This window comes from Camelus dromedarius, chromosome 16 (genome assembly GCF_036321535.1).
Source record: "Camelus dromedarius isolate mCamDro1 chromosome 16, mCamDro1.pat, whole genome shotgun sequence".
NCBI lineage: Eukaryota > Metazoa > Chordata > Mammalia > Artiodactyla > Camelidae > Camelus > Camelus dromedarius.
This window is the reverse complement of record NC_087451.1, coordinates 36115333-36136001: the sequence shown is the minus strand read 5'-3', so window position 1 is coordinate 36136001 and position 20669 is coordinate 36115333. Positions and strand designations below refer to the sequence as shown.

At 41.2% G+C, this 20669-nt stretch overlaps 1 protein-coding gene across 2 annotated transcripts in view; it reads left to right on the top strand.

Moving 5' to 3' along the window:
* The window catches only part of KCNJ16 (potassium inwardly rectifying channel subfamily J member 16), a 137076-nt gene that overhangs the window by 16554 nt on the left and 99853 nt on the right, over positions 1-20669 (top strand). For both annotated transcript variants that reach the window (XM_064495601.1, XM_064495600.1), the window contains one exon: positions 7995-8066. The gene's annotated coding sequence lies outside the window, so the exon portion shown is untranslated. The remainder of the gene's footprint in view (positions 1-7994; positions 8067-20669) is intronic.

Below are 20669 nucleotides of genomic sequence, written 5' to 3'. Positions count from 1 at the left end.
TCAAAGCCAGAAACTACTGTTCAAGTCTTTCTCATGTCCTGTCACTCTGATGCTGGCTCTTCTGCCCTCTTCTTCCACATGTAAGGACACTGTGATTATAATGAATTCACCTACGATAATCAGTGGGTGAGCAGCCTTAGTTCCATCTGCAGTCTTAATCCCCCTTTGCCATGGAATGTAACGTATTTACCAGGGTACTAGAGATAAAGTAACCTCTGTAGGCACGTCGACTGGCTTCATGAGGGTCTTTTGTTTAACACTGTAGGAGATATCATAGGACACTTCTAGGCAGGTCATCCTTCAGAGAAGTAAACAAGCCAGTGGATAGAGGAATACAGAGAGCCTAAAGCTAGTGACCTGTTCTCTCTCATCCTTCCCCAGGCAGTTCATCCTAAGTAACACCACCATCAAAACAGAATGATTAAAGGATAAATTAGGAGTTTGAGATTCGCAGATACTACTATATATAAAATGGATAAACAACAAGGTCCTACTGTATAGCACAAGGAGCTATATTCAGTATCTTCTAGTAACTTCTAACGAGAAAGAACAAATAAAGGAAAAAAAAAAACCAACAATAAAAAAACAAAGTCATTGGCCTCCAGCTCCATTTTGTCCTCATTTAAAGCCATGTTAATGGGTCTGTTCACATCTGGCCACAGCAGGCACACCTCAGAGATACTGAGGGTTCAGTTCCAGACCACCACAATAAAATGAATATTGCAATAAATTTTATAAGTCATACAAATGTTTTGCTTTCCCAGTGCATATAAAAAGGATGTTTATACTTTACTGTTGTCTATTAAACATGCAGTAGTATTAGGTCTAAAAAAGCAATGTATATACCTTAATTAAAAATATTTTATTGCTAAAAAATGCTAACCATCATCCGAGTCTTCAGTGAGTCATAATCTTTTTGTAATAGTAACATCAAACATTGCTGATCACAGATCACCATAACAAATATAAGAGTGAAAAAGTTTGAATTCTTGCAAGAATTACCAAAACGTGATACAGAGACATGTAGTGAGCAAATGCTGTCGGAAACATTGTGGCAATAGACTCGCTTGATGCAAGGTTGCTACCAACCTTCAATTTGTAAAAAATATGTCTGTAATATGCAATAAAGTGAAGCACAAAGAGGAGGGTAGAGCTCATTGGTAGAGCACGTGCTTAGTATACACAAGGTCCTGAGTTCAATCCCCACTACCACTATTAAAAATAAATAAACCAAATTACCTCCCCTCAAAAAAAAATTAAAAATAAAAATAAAGAAGCTTTAAAAAAAATAAAATGAAGCACAATAAAATGAAGAGTTACTGTAATTCTGTGTTAACACTGATAAACCGGTCTTTCTAACACCTTTCTTGCAAGAATTTTAAAGACCTCTAAGTCTGGGATAAAACATGGTTTTGTAGAGTTTATGTGTTTCATGCATGAATGGGATTTCCTCGTTTGGGGGAAGATTTAGCTTTTTTTTAATGTTTATTTCAAAATAGCGATTTAGAGCAACACAAATGAGAACCACGAGCATCTCACCATTTTACTTTGCTGCAAAGAATTCACAAAAAGATGAAAGTTTCATAATAAAATCCAAATTCCTTAAATTTAGTGTGGATTTCTTAGCCAATTACCAGTTTCTCTCATCCTAAGGGAGACCACTTGAGAGCCTTAAAAAAAAACTATGTTGGAGTCTTTTAAATTTGTGACTTAAAAAATTTTAGCAAAGAGTGAGTTCATGCTTTAAAGAAGATGAAAAATGTTTATAAATAACTCAAGTCTTTTTAGACATCAAGCAGTTTGGGTTTTCCCCATCTCTGATCTCATAAATATTTTCATGTGCTAAGTGTACATGGATCTGAAACATACAGATTAAAATAAATATTCACTATTCAACAAAAAAGGAAAGGGCTTGGTAAAATGAGATGATTTTGAATAGACGAGACTGGTAAGGACCACCAAGGACCACCAGCTTTGAAGCATGTGTTCTAAAGTCTGACAGATACATGTTTGAAGGCTGGTTTTATAAGGGCAGGTAGTATAACTTAACCACCCGAAATATGTTTTTTTCGCTTCTTCTATGAAAATAAACCCTTCACACATATTCTAGTCTTTGGCTAGTCTCATCCACATCTAAAAAGACTACCTTTCCAAGATTTCCTTGCAGTTAATGTGTCCCAATTAAGGAGGTTCCAACCGGTGGTGTATATGAGTGAAAGTAGTGATTTAACTTCCTGGAAGGTAGGGCCGTGTACTTTCCCTCTTTTTTTTTTTTTTTTTTAACCCTTTCCTCTGACGCTGGAACAATCATCTTGGACCAAGGTGTAGGGAATGGTAATATAGCAGGATTGAAGGATCTTGAGTCCATGATGATTGTTTAAGCCACTATTAACATTTTCTGTTAGTCTTGGCCAAACCTAATCTAATTCAGTCAACTACTTTTGAAACTAGTATCTTAAAAGGTTGCTGTGAGGGTTAAATGAGATCATGTATTTAAATCATTTAGCACAATGGCTTGTCTACAGAAGGTAAAATAAATGTTAATTCCTGTCTCCTTTCCATGATAACTAAAATTCCAAAGACTTTCAGCCATGAAAACATCTCAATACACTGACTATACTACGATTTTTAAAAAATTTTTAAATAAAAATAAATTAATTTTAAAAACTATTTCAGCAGAAATTGGAGTGGTGAAAATATTCAGTAAAACATTGGAAGATAAAAATCATCATTACTTAATGACTCTTTGGATGTGGTGAGAAAGGGAAAATATAAGCCTAGAGACCTCTTAAATGTTAGATTATCTCAGTAATTATTGTGCCACTAACCTAAGCAGAAAAGAGGCAGACATGGAAGAGGAGGACATTCAGACCAGCTAGGGTACTGTGAATCGTATTTGTCCATGGGATGTCGAGGTGAAGATATTTAACTGGCAGTTGGCTAAATGAATCCAGCGTTCAGAGCTAGTAATTCCTGAATTACATGGGTGGTTGTCACCATATGGGGAAAGAGTGAGATCTAATAAGAACTGTGAGCTTTCAGAAAAAAGTACCTGAAACAAGGCAAAAGAGCTGAAGATAGAAGCCCAGGGAATACTTTAGGAGAGAAATCAGCAAGACATGCCAAAAGTTGGTTGAGAAATTGAAGATGTTAAAAAAAAAATTTGAAGTTAAATTATTAAATAGAATGCCTCAAATATTCAGAACGGTACAAAAAGCTATAGCAAACACCTCTGCACTTGCCACTGAGATTTGACAACTGTTCTAAAGGTTTTAGTTTTAGTTCTTAACATTTAGGTCTATGATCTATTTTGAGGTGGTTTTTTTTGTTTGGCTTGGTTTTTTTTTGCATGATGTGAGAGAAGTTTTGGGGTTCTTTCTCCTCTCTCTTTCTTCCTTCCTTTCTTTATTCATTTTTAATTTTTAATTTTTACATAGATACCTAGTTCCAGCACAATTTGTGGGGAAAACCACCTTTTCCTCCAACAAACTACCTTGACTCTTCTGTAGAAAATCAAGTGACAGTATGCATGGATCTATTTTTGGACTCTCAGTTCTGTTCTGTTGATCTGTATATCTGTCCTTACTACAAATACCACATTGTCTGAATTATTGTGGCTTTATATAAGACCTAAAATCCAGTAATTTAAATATTTGAACTCCTTAAGGCTTTTTCCTATTCTAATTTCTTCTCATGTCCATATACATTTTAGAATCAGTTTTTCAGTTTCTCAGAAAAAAATCTACTTGGATTTATATTGTAATAACATCGAAATCTATGAATCAGTTGGGTGGAAAATTTACCTTTTGACAATATTGAATCTTCCCATACATGAAAATGAAATAGTTTTCCATTCAGAATTGATAAGTAAATGACTTGAGTCTGGGAATTTCTTTATGGGAATATTTTGGTTAGGAACTCCAGTTTTTAATAGCTGTATAGTTAACTAGAGGTTTATTAACTTTATTACTTTTTTCAAAGAATCAACCTTTGACTTTGTCCATTTTCTTTTTTTTTTTAATGATTTTCATCCTTACGTTTATTATTTCCTTTCTTCTCCCTATCTTGTGTTATATTTGTCCCTGTTTTCCTAGATTCTTAAGCTAGGAAATTTTTATGTTTATTGTTTTATTTATATGTTTTATTTTAATGTTTAGACATTGATTTTAACTACTATATATGTAAATGTTGATTTTAAATATTTAAAGGTATACGTTTCTCCCTAAGCACTGCTTTAGTTGCATCTCTCAGTCTTTGATATATTATGTTTTCCTTACCATTCAGTTCAAGATATTTTCTAACTTCCCTTCTCATGTTTTACTTGATCTATTGGACTATTTAGAAGGATATTGATTAACTACAAAATATTTTAATTTTTCTAGATATCTACATATTTTATTGTTAGCATTAATGCTTTCATTTGGTTTAATTGTAGTCAAAAAACAAGCAATGTATGATTTCAAACCTTTGAAAGTTATTAAAGCCTGTTTAATTATGCTACATAGGATGTTTGGTCTCTGTGGTCCAGTATATAGTTTATTTTGGTAAGCATCTCATGTGGGCTTAAAATGTTGTTGGATGCAAAGGAAGCTGACAGAGGATAACAGTGGAATATCATGAACAGCTTTATGCCAATCAATTTGATAACTTAGATGAAATGGACAAGTTCCTTGAAAGACACAAACCACCAAAACTAGCATAAGACATAATGAAAAAATCTATATAGATGCAAACAATGCCTTATATATTCTTGATATAGTTTTTTCTTTTCAGATAAATTAATTGTAAATGCTTTCTGCTGGCCTGTGATTTGCCTTTTCATTTTCTTACTGGTATTGTCTGAAGAGATGTTTTAGTTTTGATGTTGTCCAATTTATGAGTTACTTTTTCTTTCCTGGTTAATGCATCCTGTCTTGTGCACTCTATGCCAGAGATGGTGTTCTCCTATGTGTCCTTCTAGAGCTGTTTTAGATTTAAACTTTACATTATTTTATACCTTTATACTTTATTTTATCTTGAATTAACCTTTGCACACAGAGTGATGGGTTCCAGCTACTTTGCACCTTGCACAATGGGGAATGCCCTCAGTGGGAGATACTGTATAAATGGGGCTCTCACCCAGTGTGCATCCCTTCCTTCAAGGCTCCAATGTCCCTGACTTTCTGCTCTTTTCATCACCCTGCAACACCTTTAAGTTGTTTTTATATTTTGCTCAATTTGTAATTGTTACCTGCAGGAATATTAGTCTATTCCACTACTGGGCTCAGAACTCCCTGAATCTCCTTTTATAAGCGCTTACCAGACTGTGCTTTCAAAATGTGAAAACTCATCTCTTTCAGCCATTCTGGAAAAACTTCAGCTAATTTCTCTTTAATTTTTTTGTATTCTATTTTCTATTTTCTCCTTTTGTAATTCCTATTAGAACATTTTTATCCTTCCTTATTTTGTCCTTTTTATTCCTCTGGATGTCTTATATTCTGAATTTCCCTTTCTCTCTGTGCTGAATTCTGGATAATTTCCTCAGATCTGTCTTCCAGATGACTGATTCTCATTTCAACAGCTGCTTAATTTTGTCCAGTGATCTTTTTCTTTCTTTGATTACATTTTAAATTCTAGTCTTACCAACTCCCTCTCTAAATCAGCCCATCTTTTATTTCATGTTTTCATTCTTCATTTTATATCCTTAATTTTTGACACATGCCAGTATGATACCTTTTTACGTTACTCTGTTACTTCAAGTCTTGGATACTCGTCCACCTGTTTGCTGACCCTACCTCCTGAATTGTTTTGGGTGGATGTGTGTGTGTAGGGGTGTGTGTGTGTGTACAGTGTACCATTCGTGGTCTCAAGAAGATATGGCAGCGATCTTCAGCAGAGATTGATCTTTTTATCAGTGAAAATGTGTGCTTTCAGTTTGCTCTGCAACTTGTTTCCAGAGTTTCAAGGGCTAGTGACTTGCTTTCACATTGATTTCTCACCATGAGGAATACAAACACCGTGTGGGTAACAAACTTTGCTCCACACCAATACGTGGTACTGGTCTGAGACAGTTAACTTCCAACAGGACACTGTACTGTCCCCTCCTATTAAGGGGAGCTCTGGCAGAGATACACATTCTCATTGCCACACACACCAGCTGATGAATGGACATCTCTAGCCCATCCCGTAGAGGAAGCTTAAATCTAGACCAGACCTAGACAGATGGAAGGCTCTCAATTCTAAATCTCCGCCTAACGCACGCTCAGTGCAACCTCTCCTATTCCTCTGTCTGAATTAAATACCAGTCCCTGGTCTCCATGGTCTAGCTGTTCTGTTCTCTTCTGGAGACCCTAAGACATCCATTTATAAGCTTCTCTCTCTAGTGTGCGTTGCCTCTTCATTTCTGGAAGCTGGGAATTTCCCTTTCTTTCATTTGGACTCAGCTACATGATGAAACCGATATTTCTGTTGTAGAGAGGAGAGAGCCCCTTGCTGCATTAGCACTTAACGTTGCCATTAGATTTTTATTATTCTTAAAGGCACGTAGAGGGTGCATTTTATTCATATGTTTATCCTTTGTAGTACATAGCATGGTGCTATAAAACTCCATTAGTGCTAATAAAACATAGGCAGGATGAATTTTTAAATGAATGAAAGGAGGGAGCTTTAAATAGTAAAAGTTAAAAGAGCGAAGTCTTTACTATTTTAAAAGACAAGTTCTCTCTCCCTATCTCGAGTGGTTATAAGAATTAGGTGGGGGAGAGGAACTGGCAGAAGCTACCACCTCCCTTACTAAGGCATCAGCAGTCGCAAAGTACTGCTTCATTTCCAAAAGAAAGAAGTCCCAGGCTGGTTGCTGTCCACAGAAATTCTGCCAACATGCTGGTGGTTGCTGGTTTGTAATTTTATGGGTTTCCAGAGGATCAAACACTGTAGTATTATGTTTGGCTACTAACTCGGGTCAGCAGTTCAAAAGGAGAAAAGAAGGGGGATAAAGTAGGTAGGAGGGAAAACAGATCACGCGTAAGCTGGTGCATTTAAGCAATTAATTGAATTTACTGAGCACCAAGCAGCCTTTACAGAGTCTCAGTTAATTTCATTTCAACAGAAGATGACTGTATATGTTCAAAGCTCTGTTTCATAAGAATTGAAGACCTAGCAATGACGTACCAGTTTTAATTTTGACTAAGGAATAAATTAGTAGATTGTTTGCTCCATGTGTATCCTTTGACAAAGATTTTAAATGGAAGATTTTTTTTATCAACAAAGACAAATAGATTATTAAACATACTCTGCATCCCCAAATCCCTCTCCCTTCAAAATATATTTATTTACCAAAATAGTTTGTAGGAATATTGATATTAAACATTACAAGTATAATTTTTAGTGTTTAAAAATAACATTCAATAATTACGGAGTGATTGAAGTACATACATTAAGATCTGAAACAAAGTGCATGTTTTCTCAGAAAATGAAGTTCAACTTATTAACATAAGAAACTCTGGACTTGGCCATGTTATTATTGAAATCTGTATCCCTGATACCTTCTTTAGTCTTAGAAAAGAACTGGCATGTGTGTAAGAGTGGTGACAGGTGTCGCGTCCCCTTACAGCACCAAGAAAAAATCGTGTTTGACTACTTTGCCATAGTTTGATTGCCTTGGATCCAGGAGGGGTTAAGAGAGGGATGGATAAACCATTTTGTTTACCATTTTATTTACCATTAGACAGGTTAATCATTCTTGTATCTGCTGCTTCTCTTTGCTGCTCCATTCTCACAGTAACTGAGTGGTGATAACTCTGTAATTAGCTGGGTACCTGCTCGGTCCAGAAGAACCAGGGGAGGATTGTGCACTAACATTAGGAAAGCATCGGACACATTACAACCGTTAGTTATTATGACCTAAGATAAAAATGCATATATATATATCCATGTATTTTATTTATTTTTCAATGTATCCATTAAATTCAATATTCCATTATTCTCTCATCAGACACTTATTTTTGTGTTTCTAGGCACTGGGAATGCAACCGTGGAGAAGTGAAACAAGAACTTCGCTTCCAAGGAGGATGCATCCTGGCTTGGAGGTACCATAAGCAAGAAAGCAAATAATGCAAGGGCCATGGATAACGCAGAGGGAAGAAGTAGAGGGTGACGGCTTGCAGTGGAAGAGCTGTGTGGAACAGGGTGGTTAGAGTCGGCCTTTCGCAGAGGACGGCATTTATGCAGGTCCCTGGAGGGCAGAAAGGAGCCTCCAGGGAAGGCTGAGGGAAGGCATTGTCAAGAGCAAGTAAACAGGCCAGGCCCCCGTCTAACCGGGGTCTGGGACAGCAGTACAAGTGGCAGGCCATAAGCCTCCATCTAAACACTTCAAAGTGGTAAATCAAGCTAACAAACCGTTAATAACAGTATTTTCTATAATCCCACCTTGAGGGATCAGCCTCCCAAATAACCTGGAAGGCTTGCTTTAAATTTAGAATGTCTTGGACTTTCTGGCGCTCTTTGCTGGCACTCGGCGGCGTGGGGGGAGCCAGCCCCGCCCCTCAGCCTGTTTCGCCTCCTCTTCACACGTCTGGCTGCCTCCACGGTGGGGAGGGAGACCCCCCGGTGTGGGCACCCGAGCCCTGCCCACACCCCTTCACAGCCGCTTGGGCCAAGAGAGTCCATGTCAGTATTTTCAGCCAACCCCTCTGACTTGGCTAGAAGCCTCCCCTCCTGCTGAAAGGTCTGAACTTAAAGCTCTCGAGCTGGGACTGCGATTGAGATGTCTCGGGAAAATCTGAAAGGGCAGCTGGCCCGGCGCGGAGCAAGCAGGGAGGGGAGAGATTGCAGATGGAGTAGAGGGAGAAGCGGAAGCCAGAACGTCCAGGGGCTTCTCAGTCATGAGGGTGGGGGGCGCAGACGCTCGTCCGGGGGATGGGAAAGTCACTCACTTGAGCGTAATCTGCTCTGCGTCACTTTTCCTCTGTTACGAAAGTGACATTCCAAAATGCTGTTCTGGCTTGTGGATTTCAAGGAATCTTTCCCAACCCAATGTCTGGTCTCACCCATCCCCTCTCCACCCTCCTTAAAAGAAAGACCCCCTACTCCAACCACACCTGCCTGGGCGAAGTAGGACCCGCTCCGGTTTATGGGTAAGAAAAAGGAAGGTCCGTTTTCTGCAGGGCGGCAGAATCGGAAAGGGTTAGGGGCGTGGAGACTGATGTGGGTCCTGAGTAGCCGACATGTTGAGTGTGTGACGTATAGAGATGAGGTAACATCTCTACCTTTAGTTTTATCTAATACATCATCTAATAAGTGGTGATAATAATATTTACCACACAGCGTTATTGAGGGAATTTAAATGAGCAGATGCATGCAATGCATTTAACAGACTGCCTGGCACGTAACTTATTGTCAATAAACCTTTGTTTGTTTTAATTACTAGTATTACTACTAGCACTGCTGCTACTGGTACTACTACTACTAGTATAACTAGTTCTACTATTACTATTTGGGGGGCTACATTAAGCAATTGAGATCATTTAAATTTAGCTTTTCTGATTCAAAGACTAGCCCCCTGGAAACATTAAACTATGGGTATTTTGGAAAGCAAAAAAAGTAACAACAAAATCCAACAGCGCTATTACTTGCAGACAGCCAGCATCATCCACCATCATAATGTTAAAGGAGGTAAAGTCAGGGCACTGGCATCTTGTGATTTTGTACCAGCGAAGCTGTGTCCTTGCCCGTGCAGTCACGCTCCCTGTGAAGCTGGCTTGGAATCAGCAGCTGGAGGAAGCTCTTGAGTGTTCACATAGATGGAGTGTGACAGGCTTGAAAATATAAAACAACGAGCGACAAAACCTAATTATAATTTGGCTTTTGGCTTTAGGGCTCTGTCTTTTTCTACCTCCCATCCTGTTTTTCCTCTCTCCCTCCTTCTCCCTGTGTCTCTCTGTCTGTCTGTCTCTCTCTCATTCACACAGAAGCACAGCCACATACACACAGACATACAGAGACACACACGTCCACACGTTAGACACGCGTGCATGTTTTTCCCTATATTGACCTCTCTTTTCGACCCACTCTCTCACTCCCACTGTTGTGCGATAGGTTATCAGCTCATAATCAACCGTTAACTATGCATGCATGTGCTACACTTGCAATTCCAGCATGAGCTCAAATACCTTGCTGTATTAGACGTCGTGTTGTATTCAGGACAGGGGCAGTTGCTTAGAATATGATAACAAGGATGTTTTTCAGAATAAACTGTTTTGTCCTCAGGCTTTGTACCTGGACTTTGTACTGCTTCTGGGAAAATTTCTAGGGCCTGTGTGTGGTTAAGGACTTTGAGCTCAGGCAGACTGGAGTCAAATCCTGGCTCTCCGCAAGGGATTTTTACAAGTTTCAATGTCTCTGGATCAAAGTTTCCTTTTCTGTAAGGAAGATGGTCAGAAATAACTACTTTTCTTATCTTTAATATCTATTACCATAATTATTCCTTGAAATCAGGGCTGAGAGACTCTGTGAAACCCATAATAATCCGTCTCTACCACTCGGGAGGAAAGTCTTTGCCAAAAAAAAAAGAGGCTGAAGCAAGGGCTGTGTGCGGGTCGTCTACGTGGGGACCTCAGCCGGGAGGTGCGCCGGACTGGAGAAGGTGAAGCCGGGCTGGTGGGGGAAGCCAGTTAACAGCAGCGTCGTGAAGTTGGTCTCCACTGAGCTTAGTAGGTCCGTAACCTGTGCCCACGGGGCCCCTCTAAAGAGCTGGGTTCAGTGCAATGCACAGTTGCCCATCTGAGAGAAGGAGGAAGAGGAGGCTTTTTCACCTGCGCCCATCCTCCCGTGTTCAAGGGTTGATCCAAGGGGCAGCAGTTCCTCGGAGCGTCCGGGATGCACATGCGTGAGTTCCCCGAAGGTTCTGGTTATCATCCCACTGCGTGTGTCAGGAGGCCCCGGGGCAGAAGGTGCAGCTGAAGCAAAGGGGCCCTCAGATTTCCCTGCAGGCAGCTGGCCGCCTCGCCTTAGCAGTGGTGTTAGCAAGCAGTGGGCTAAAAGGATGTGCAGCGGAGCCCAAGGAGAGTCTTCTGCAAGTGTTTCTCTAAAGACGGGTCAGTAGGAATAAGGCCTTAGTAGTTACCCTCTCGTGGAGTCTGAAGGAATTATAAACGAGCTTGTACATTCAGATAACGGTTAGTTTCTTTGGGAGACAGGAAGTGGAGGCAAACACATGACTGTCCCTTCTTCTCTATAACACAGAGTTTTTCTACCTTAGATTCACATTTGGGGCCAAATACAAGTTTTTGGTTGGGGGGCTGGAGGATGTGTAGCTGTGCGCTGGAGGATGTGTAGCGGTGCCTCCAGCCTCTGTCCGCTGGATCCCAGCAGCCGCTCCCCAGCCGCTGTGACAACAGAAATGTCTCCGGCGGATGGGCTCCCACCCCTAGTTGAGAATCACTGATCTCATAGAACTGAGATGTCTCTCCTGTCCCCCCTTTCTCTCTACCCCGCAAGCCCCCACCCCCGCCCCCCAGAACCGTCCTCCTAGCCCAGGCACCCGAGCAGCTCATGCCTGCGACTTACACCCCATCCTAGTGATCTGTACCAACCCAAACGTTTGCTCTTTAGTTCTGTTTACTAGAAGTGCTATTAAAAGCAACGTGATAGGGCCAACGCAACTGGGTGTAATTAAGAGCAGTTGAATAAAAGAATCTTCTGAGGAGAGTATAAAGGGAGTACTCAGATAGTTTGCTTCAATGAGGTATGTTTAAAAATATTTTTTATGTGTTTTTCTCCATGTTCAAATGCTTCTCATTTAAAAAAAAAAAAAAAAAAAAGAACAGTTTAAGGAGTACTTCAGAGTGTTTCCTTCGGTAAGCATAAACCGGACTAACAAATGAATGAAGATAAGCCTGACCAGGAACAATTTTTTTTCCCCTTTTCAAATGTTACATATTTATAAAAATAAGCTTTTAATTTTAGAATAATTTTAGATTTACAGAAAAATTACAAATGTAGCCGAGATGGTTCCCATACACCACGCATCCAGGCACCCTGCCTGTTAGTTACATCTTCCACCTGGGCGGTACATTTGTCAGAGTGAATGAAACAGTATTGACACTTCATGATTAACTGAAGTCTGTATTTTATTCAGACATCCGTAGGTTTTCCCTGGTGTCCTTTTTTGTGTCAGGAGCCCACACTACATTCAGTCATCATGCACCTGCAGCCTCAGGCAGCTCTTGACTGTGACTGTAGCCTCCCTTCTCATCCTGGGCTCCTCAGTCAGCAGAGCACGGAGGATGACACGGAGGAGAATCGAGGGCCACGGCTTTGCCATCTGTGTCTACTCGGGGAGCGCCGGGTCGCTGGAATTTACTCCGACCAGGAACACTGGAACAACAAAGAACATCAGCTCGTAGCAAGGCACGAGGTTCCTAAACACAAAGGCTTTCGATGACTTTAGATCCTGGTCCCCACCTCCCTTTCCAGCCTCATTTCTTTCCACACCCCTTTCCATGTCCTGAGGTCCGGATGTCCACACGAGCCTACCTTCTCTGAACGTAGCCTAGGATGTTTGGACTCAGCGCTGGACTCCTGCTGGTCAATCTGCTTGGAATGTCTTTCCCCCAACATCTCGTCCCATGGACCCTCCAACCGTCATTCAGTGTCACCTCTTCTTCTGAGTCTTTCTCAACAGTGACAGTCAGCTTCCCTGTTTCCTCAGCTCCACAATCCTCAGCTTGGACTTTTTCCAGTTACCTGTTCATTCTAGATGCGTGCAAATAGCAACAGTAATAAGAACCGTTTGCTGCATTTTTCCCAAGTGCCCCGTGCAAGTGCTTCCCATGCATTAGCCTGTTTAATCCTCCAGACAACCCTAGGTAGGGAGTCGGTACTAGTTACCCCACTTGACGGAGGAAGACATGGAGTCCCCCCACAGTCTCATCATCCCGTAACTCAGAAGTGGGAGAGCCGCACCCAGAAACTGCACCTGCCTGCCTCCTAATAAGGTCTGATGCTGGCGCCTTGTTTTTCTAGTTTCTAATCTGTTTCCAGCCCTCTTTCCTTGCCAAAGCTCACCACTCTCCATCGTCGCTTGTGAGCTGCTTAGAATGAAGGATCCATTATATTCATGTCTAATTCAGTGCCTCATGCATTGAAGGCATTCACTAAAGGCTTATTGAATGTGATGTCTTCAATTGAAAAAAAAAAGGAAAAAAATTATTCTGTCCTCTCAGCTTGAACCCAGCAGCTCTGAAAGTGAGTTGGAAGAAAGCTTCTGGGAGGAGAAGAGCTAAAAATACCTTCTCATTAACGTGATGATCAGAAATACCAGTGAGCGCTGGGAAGGAAATTCCTCAGGTTCCCTGGCTGGACGGGACCCTGGGGCTGAGGTCTGACTGCAGGAGACAGCACCCTGTCCAGGGAGCTCCCTTTGCCCACGCTGGAGAATGACAAGGTGTGGAGGAATGCACTTCCCTCTGGGATTCAGGAGACCAGGGGGCCAGCCCGAAGCCTGCCAGGCGCTCACTCTGTGACCTCCAGAAGCGTCCTTCATCTCTCTCCGGACTCCACCTTGCTCACCTGTGAGATGCTGGCGAAAGATCGTGGGCAAACTCTGAGGATTTCCTCCAGCTCTCACATTCTGTGATTTTAGGTGCAGCTATGTGAGTCCTGGAAGCCAGGCTCATCCACACAGCCTCCTTGGAAAAAAAGGAAAGGAAAAAGGAAAAGAAAACACTTCCATAAAAGTATTTATAGCACAGCCAGTGACTGTGAATCATGTCATAATTAATTCTCTTGTATAACGTTGCCGCATTCCCTGCCTGGTGCCGTCTCTCCCAAGCCCTCCTCAACGGCGGCTTCATTGACAGATGAGGCCCTTTCCTTGTCTCTTTGCACTGAGTAAGTTCAGAGCATCCAGACGGATCTCTGCATTTCTGCCAGTTCCAAATTCCTGTAACTGCCTGATTCTAATCTTCTGTGACTGACTGACAGACCCGGTTCCCCAAGGATGGGAGACAAATGTGATCTGTCTTGACTTTAACAAAGCTTTGAATTAACATCCTCACATCAAGTTTTAGTATTAAGTGCTTTACAATTTAATTATGATTCACCTAGAAAAATGAGCCAGAGGCTGGTCTGAAATTGCTGTGTGCTGGTCCCGCAGTTACGGTCCACAGCAGACACCCTCTCCCGCGAACGTGTTTGACCCTCCACTTCTTGCATCTGATTCTTCCTGGGACAGCTTTCCAATAACTTGTCTTCTTAATAACACCCCCCGGAAGAATGTTTTCTCACAAAGTATTTTTCTCTAGTCTCAGATCCCGTTCCAGGATTCTTAAAATGATGTTTAGGGAGCTACTTGCAAGGAGTCACGCTTGATAACATCTTGATTATAGTTTGCAAATCTTGGCTATTTACTACCCATCTACTTCCACTGTTGAGCTGAGGAACCATTTGCATTTCAGTGCCCCCCTCCCATCCTGAATTAGGGAACTGACGGATTCATTCGGAAGCTAACAGCAGCTGATTTTATGTTGACAAATTCTACAAAATGGCCAAAGTGAGAAAAAACAGCAGGGCTGTGCAGCAGAAATGCGTGAGCTTTCACCCTTCCTGTTTATTTCCATCTCACGTCGCGTTTGAATTTTGACAGAAGCTGCGTGAATGAAAGGTAATTCAACCACAGTTCACATTTCCTCTTCGACCTTGAGCAAGGCCATTTACCTACCTGGTTTTGGTTTCCTCGCATGTGGAAAAAAGAAGGAACTTGGACTGGATGACATCTAAGGCTTTAAAAAAAAAATAATAATTGTTCAATGTAAAGATTCAGGGGACAATTTGGATTAATCCATCTTTATCTGTTCAAGCTGATGTGTGTCCTAAAACAACAGACCTGTAGGGGTTACTGTAAAGTTTGTTGGTTTTTTTTTTAATTTAAAATCTTATTTTTCAATGATATGCTTTTGATGTATCCCGTCAGAGCAATGCTATATAAAATGTATGGCCACAGGGCGGTGAATTTATCAGCTAGAAACTGCACCCTTCTTTTATCACCTGAGGTCGTAATAGAACATTACACGCTGCACTAAGAGCCTAAACATTTTGGAAACACTCAGAAAGTAATCGGTCTGCCATAAATGTTCCTGAGAAAGATAGCAGCGAGCCAGACAAGAAGTGCAATTCTTGGCAGAAATAACTGCTTTTCTAAAAGCAAGGTCCTTAGCATCCACTTGACCCCACATTGAACAGATTGGAGAAAAAAAAAAAAACCACTCAGGGATTTCCAGCTTCATCTGCCTGTTTCACTGCCTTCAACCAATTCTGAGTCCTTAGTGTGCCCTTTTCAGAGTTGTGTCTTTCAGTCGTTATTTGCTATTTGTAAGCAGATAGAGGTGTAGCTACAGAAAATGATACAGGCCTTCTTTCTTGTTTTCACGATATTCCATTTCATGAGAAAAACCATCTTTTCACTTTACATCATACAAGTATAAAGAAACTTTGAGACTCTGTATAAGACAGCAGTTTAAGACTTGGAATCTTCTGAGTTGACTGCAACACTAGTTGTTTTGTACCCTTGGGAGCATACAGCCTCATCTGTAGCCAATCTGATTTCGTAACGCTGCACAAAGTCTTCCGCTTTAGAATGTTGGAGAAAGGGATGGGGATGCCCAAATGTTGCACGTAGAATTCCAGTGGAGATGCTGGGGATGTAAACAGCTCTACTGTCCTGGGCAGCAGCACAAACCTCCAGGGCCCTCTGTCACAACATGTGACGGAAGGGGGCTGGCAGGTCTCCACGTAGTCCAGGCAGCTTTATTTTCTGAGCTGACTATCTGAGTCTTCCAGGCAGCTGGACATCATGGACAGTCATGCTGATTTCTCAGTGCAACTTCTCCCTCCTGACACCCCCAACACAGGGAGGTAAGAAGTCTGTCAGGGAGAAGCTGTGTGTTCAACATGGCAATTTTTGGTTTCTACTTACTACGAAAATGAACCTCAAGTAGGACTTGTTTTGCAATAAGATAAACATTAATTTCAAGACGGGGTTTGCCTCAGATGCTAGGTAATTCCAAATTTTAGTCTTGGGCAGTTGCCTTGATCTAGAGGAGATATTATTATTATTATTATTATTATTATTATTATTACTACTATTACTATTATTATTATTATTATTATTTTATCTACGGTGTGTGGTTGGTTCCAGTTGTCTTTTCTATAATGTATACAATGTATACTTTGTCTGCCTGGAGCGGAAGAAGATAAAAACAGTAACAGAGGGGGTATAGGGATGTATTTCCTTGTCTCAAAACCAAACCAAAACAAAAACTATTAAATTCCAAAACTAAACGTGTCGAACAAAACAACCTCTTCCTTTGTGGGACAGGTGCATGTGACTGAAAGCAGAATGAGAATTGTTCTCACACCGTGGGCTCCCACCGATAGAAAAAAATTGAGTTTGCTCCATTTATAGCCTGTCATTCTTTAAAATAATGTTTTTATGCCGATAGGTCTGCTTGTAATTCTGTTCATGTCTCGTTGCCTTAAATGGTTCTTCTTTCAATGGATTCCCCTTTTAGTCAGGGATTCGTGATGTGGCATTTTCCATCGGGAAACAGTGGCAAGTACTGCTGAAACCTGTAGAGGATAAATGAGATCACATGACTTGCTTGCAAATGCTTAGGGCACTAGGAACTGCCCATTTTTAAATCAGCAGATGACTGTCCAGCCTAGTAATGAAATCCCGGTAGGAAGAGAATGGTTAAAGGTTTCTCTAATCCATTCCCTCATGTGCGCAAGATTCTCTGCACCTGAACTTTCTTAGGGCGATTAAAATCTTCCCTACATTAAAACTTACAAGGAAGAAAAACCATTGAGCAGTCTATTGTAATGGAAAGACTGTGGACGTAGATTATACCCATATTTTAATTCTAGCTTTTTAGCTTATAGGCTGTATAACCTTGGACAATTATGTAACTTTTAAAAGCTTAAATATCTGCCCCCCTCACTCTCACCCAAAAAGTCTCATTAATTGAAGTTGGTAATGATTACTACATATAGTATTATGAAGATTTTTTTAAAGCATAGAATGTATGATTATGTACCCAGTGAAGACTGGAATTTTTATGCAAGGTAGCCATTATTTTGGGAGTCTATACAGGTTTCTGTCTTTAGGAATGGTATCTGTTGACCTGAGAGATGCCCTAGGAAGTTGCTTCATGTAGACACAGGTGTCAATGTACAGTTCTTGGAGAGGAGAAGTAATTGAATTTTGATTAAAGGAGGATCTGAGTCCTCTGGAGACATAACCCTTCTCATAACCATAGGTGTATTGAAATTCTGCCGTTTGGGTAGGTCTCTGTGGAAAATCTACATGAGAAACACAAGGGTATCCTGGAAACAAAAGGATTGAGGATTTAACTCTGAAATTCCCAGGCAGTGAAACTAGCTAGATTGGACCAAGATGGATGGCCTCAAGGAAGCCTTCCGGTCAAGGAAGGGTGAAGCGGCTCTGGGATCTGTAGCTAGGAAAGGTCAGGCGCATTCATGAGAAGTGGATCCCTGATTTAACATTTCTCCGCTGTTGTCTCAAATGCACTGAGAACCAGCTGATCCTGGTTCTTTGTCTAAAGAGAGCCAGTCTTTATGGATTCTCCACAAATCAAGTAAAATCCCCTTTCTAATTTTCCAAAGCCCATCCTCTCTCAGTTGAACAGACTGTTACTTGTCGATCTTACTTGTCTGTCAGAATGTCCTTAGTGCCTGAACCATTTGCAGCTAGCTTCTAGCCTATTTGGCATGGTATGAGGAATTGAGAGGTTTCTCATATCTGGTGTGGGTGTTGGAAAAGATTCAATTCTTGGTGGTCAAAAAAAAACCTGGGAAATGATTCTTTTCATATCACTGAAAAAAACACTGGCCTCGTTCTTTGGCCTTTGGTTTCATAAATATGCTTGTTAAAGATCAAAATAGCGTTGGAGCCACAAATTCCCTTAGCATCGTATTTTACTTTATTCTCACTATTTTAAAATGGGAGGAGTTTTTGTTTAAGAGAAGCATTCTTAGATAAAATTGCCCTTTTCTCTTCTTCCTGTTCACCTATATCCCAGTTCATCCTTGAGTGCTAGAAAGGAGAAGTGGTTTTACCAGTTCCAGCTTCCCCCATGTTTCTGAACCAGTGAGACCCCATGGGACAGAAGAATCCACTAATTCTTCACTGCTGGACTTCATCTTTTCTCAAGCGTGCTGATGCCTTGGTCACATCTTGGCCTACAGTCGGCTAAAGAAGATGTGTTGGTGCGGAAGGATGGCAGTCTCGTGGGTGGCCTAGGGATGGTACTCAGTTTTCTCTGCATTATTCATCTTAGAGATGGAGAGCCCTTAGCACTTCTCAGTACACTTTCATCTACATTGTCTAATTTGGTTCCGGTACAAACTTGTGAAGTTGGTGGTGTTACACCCTTATCATAGATTCATCCTTTATTCTCCAAGCGTAAGTGAGCTATGCTTATGCTAGCTAGGTGTGGAGGATACAGCTTTGAAGAAGCCATATTCTCTGCCTTCAAGGAGATCATAGGCCAGTGAGGAGTCAAGATAAGTAAATGGGAAATTGTATTATGGGGAAATAAATGCTATATAACAGGGCTCCGTGGGAAGGCATCAGAGAGAGAATAATATTCTGAGACTATAGTAGATACAGTTGATGTAAACGACTTGGCCTTTGCCATATCAGTGAGTGCTGGTCCTTCTTCCAACAGCCAGCACCTTATCTCTTTTACCTAAAACAGCTCCCTCTGGTCACCTAGTGTGTTTATCCCTTGACCAGTGACTGGCGGATATTAATGCATAAAGACCCCAGCTCCCTTGCTCCTTGATGCAAGCTCCATATTGGTTTCTGTACCTTCCCAGCTGGATCAAGCTCCAGTTGCCCTCAGTGATGACTGTCCTGATATCGCCCTGTTAGCTTCTTTCCCCCATCTCACTTCGGGCACTCTCTGTGTTTCCTGGGATCACATTCCAAACAACTTGAACTTTAATCCACGTCTCAAGTCAGCTTCTGGGACGAGCCAAACAAGAGGAGATGGTCAATAAAGTATGTGTTCATGATAAAGAAAAAACATACACGTTTATCTTTTTAGAATATACTTCTTCATTCTTGAGTCCATTCATTCATTTAATAACATTGGGGTGCCTCTTATGTACTAAGTGAGAATTACTGAATGTCTGGGATGAAGAAAATAGACATAGTTTCTGACTCCAAGGAGGTCCTAGTCTAGTGGCAATATGCAGGTAAAAATGAACGTATGGAAGGAATCCTGGATACCTTCAATAAGGAAAACAAAGGAGATGAAGCAGGGCATTAGGAGTCATTTTGAGAAAAATAAACCCCTCATTTTATAAAGGTGGACGCTGAGGCTGAGAGAAGGCCCCTGGCTAGTCTGGGGCAGAGCAAGGACAGGAGCACAGGTCTCTATTCTAATCCGCAGTTTTTCGCACCGGACTCCACGGGCCCTCACTCACTGGAAGGATGGAAAAGAGGTGAACTTTTATGACCAGTTGTTATGTCCAGAAGTGAATGTGATGAGGTGGTAACCACTGATTTTTGTTTTAAATGGAGTTGAAGTAAACTAGAGGAATAGGCAGGTGAGGAAATAATTTCTTCCCCTTCTTCTTAACCCACCCTCATGGGCCAAACTCTGCACTCTGACCATCAATCTCTTAAATCGCCCCCCCCCCAAAAATAAACCCTCCTTCTATTTATGTAGCCGCAGTGGATTGGGAAGAAACAAGCAGTTCCAAATGCTTATTATCTCCTGGTTCCCCACCCTTGATCTCAGAGCAGTGCTGTATTATGATTCAGGCTTTCTCCCCCAAGCTGGACGTGGTATGTGATGGAAGGAACGTCTGGGGATATATCATGGACCACGGCTTGGCGGCTGCCTGATCCCGCATCTACAGTAGCTGTTCACAAGGCAGAAGCTAGGAGGCTGACCTGGGCCCTGGGCTGTCTTATCTGACACAAGCGGACGTGTCTTCAGGTGGTTCACACCCAGGCCCAGGGCTCTTTAGTAGCATTCTCCTCAAAAACAGAGCCTGCTCCTACTGCGCCAGCTCCCCTCATGTTTACTGCAGCAGCAGTGTCAGGTGATTCCCAGTAATTTATTTACTCATAAATCAAAATCATAGGGGTAAGTTCTGACTCTTACTAGTCCAATTAAGGCATTCTGGCAACTGCCTTTTGCATAAGGTTGTGACTTTTGCTTTATGATTACGGCACCTGCAGTTCATAGACAGGGACCGTGTGCTCTCCTGTCATGTTGTCCTGAATTAGAAAACTTTAATGAATGCCTTATACACCTCCATCTCAACAAATATTTATCTTCCTTGGCTTTCTAGCGTCCTTTACATTTATCCCACTCTGTAGGCTCTAGCAATTATGAAATCCATTAACTATAATTACAAAGCTCTATTATAAATTGATATATGCAACAATTAATATTCACCATCTGTAATCTTCCAAGTGAATATTTGTTTATTCCAGTACTTCAGCTGCAACATCTAAAAATGAAGGTAAATAATTTGACAAGGGCCACAAAAGCGTTGACTGTTTTCTTTCAACTGAGAAGTGTGTGACTTAAAATATCTCAGCCTCTTTCTTTCATAGAACTTATATGAATGCCTTTATTGATTTTTTGTGATAC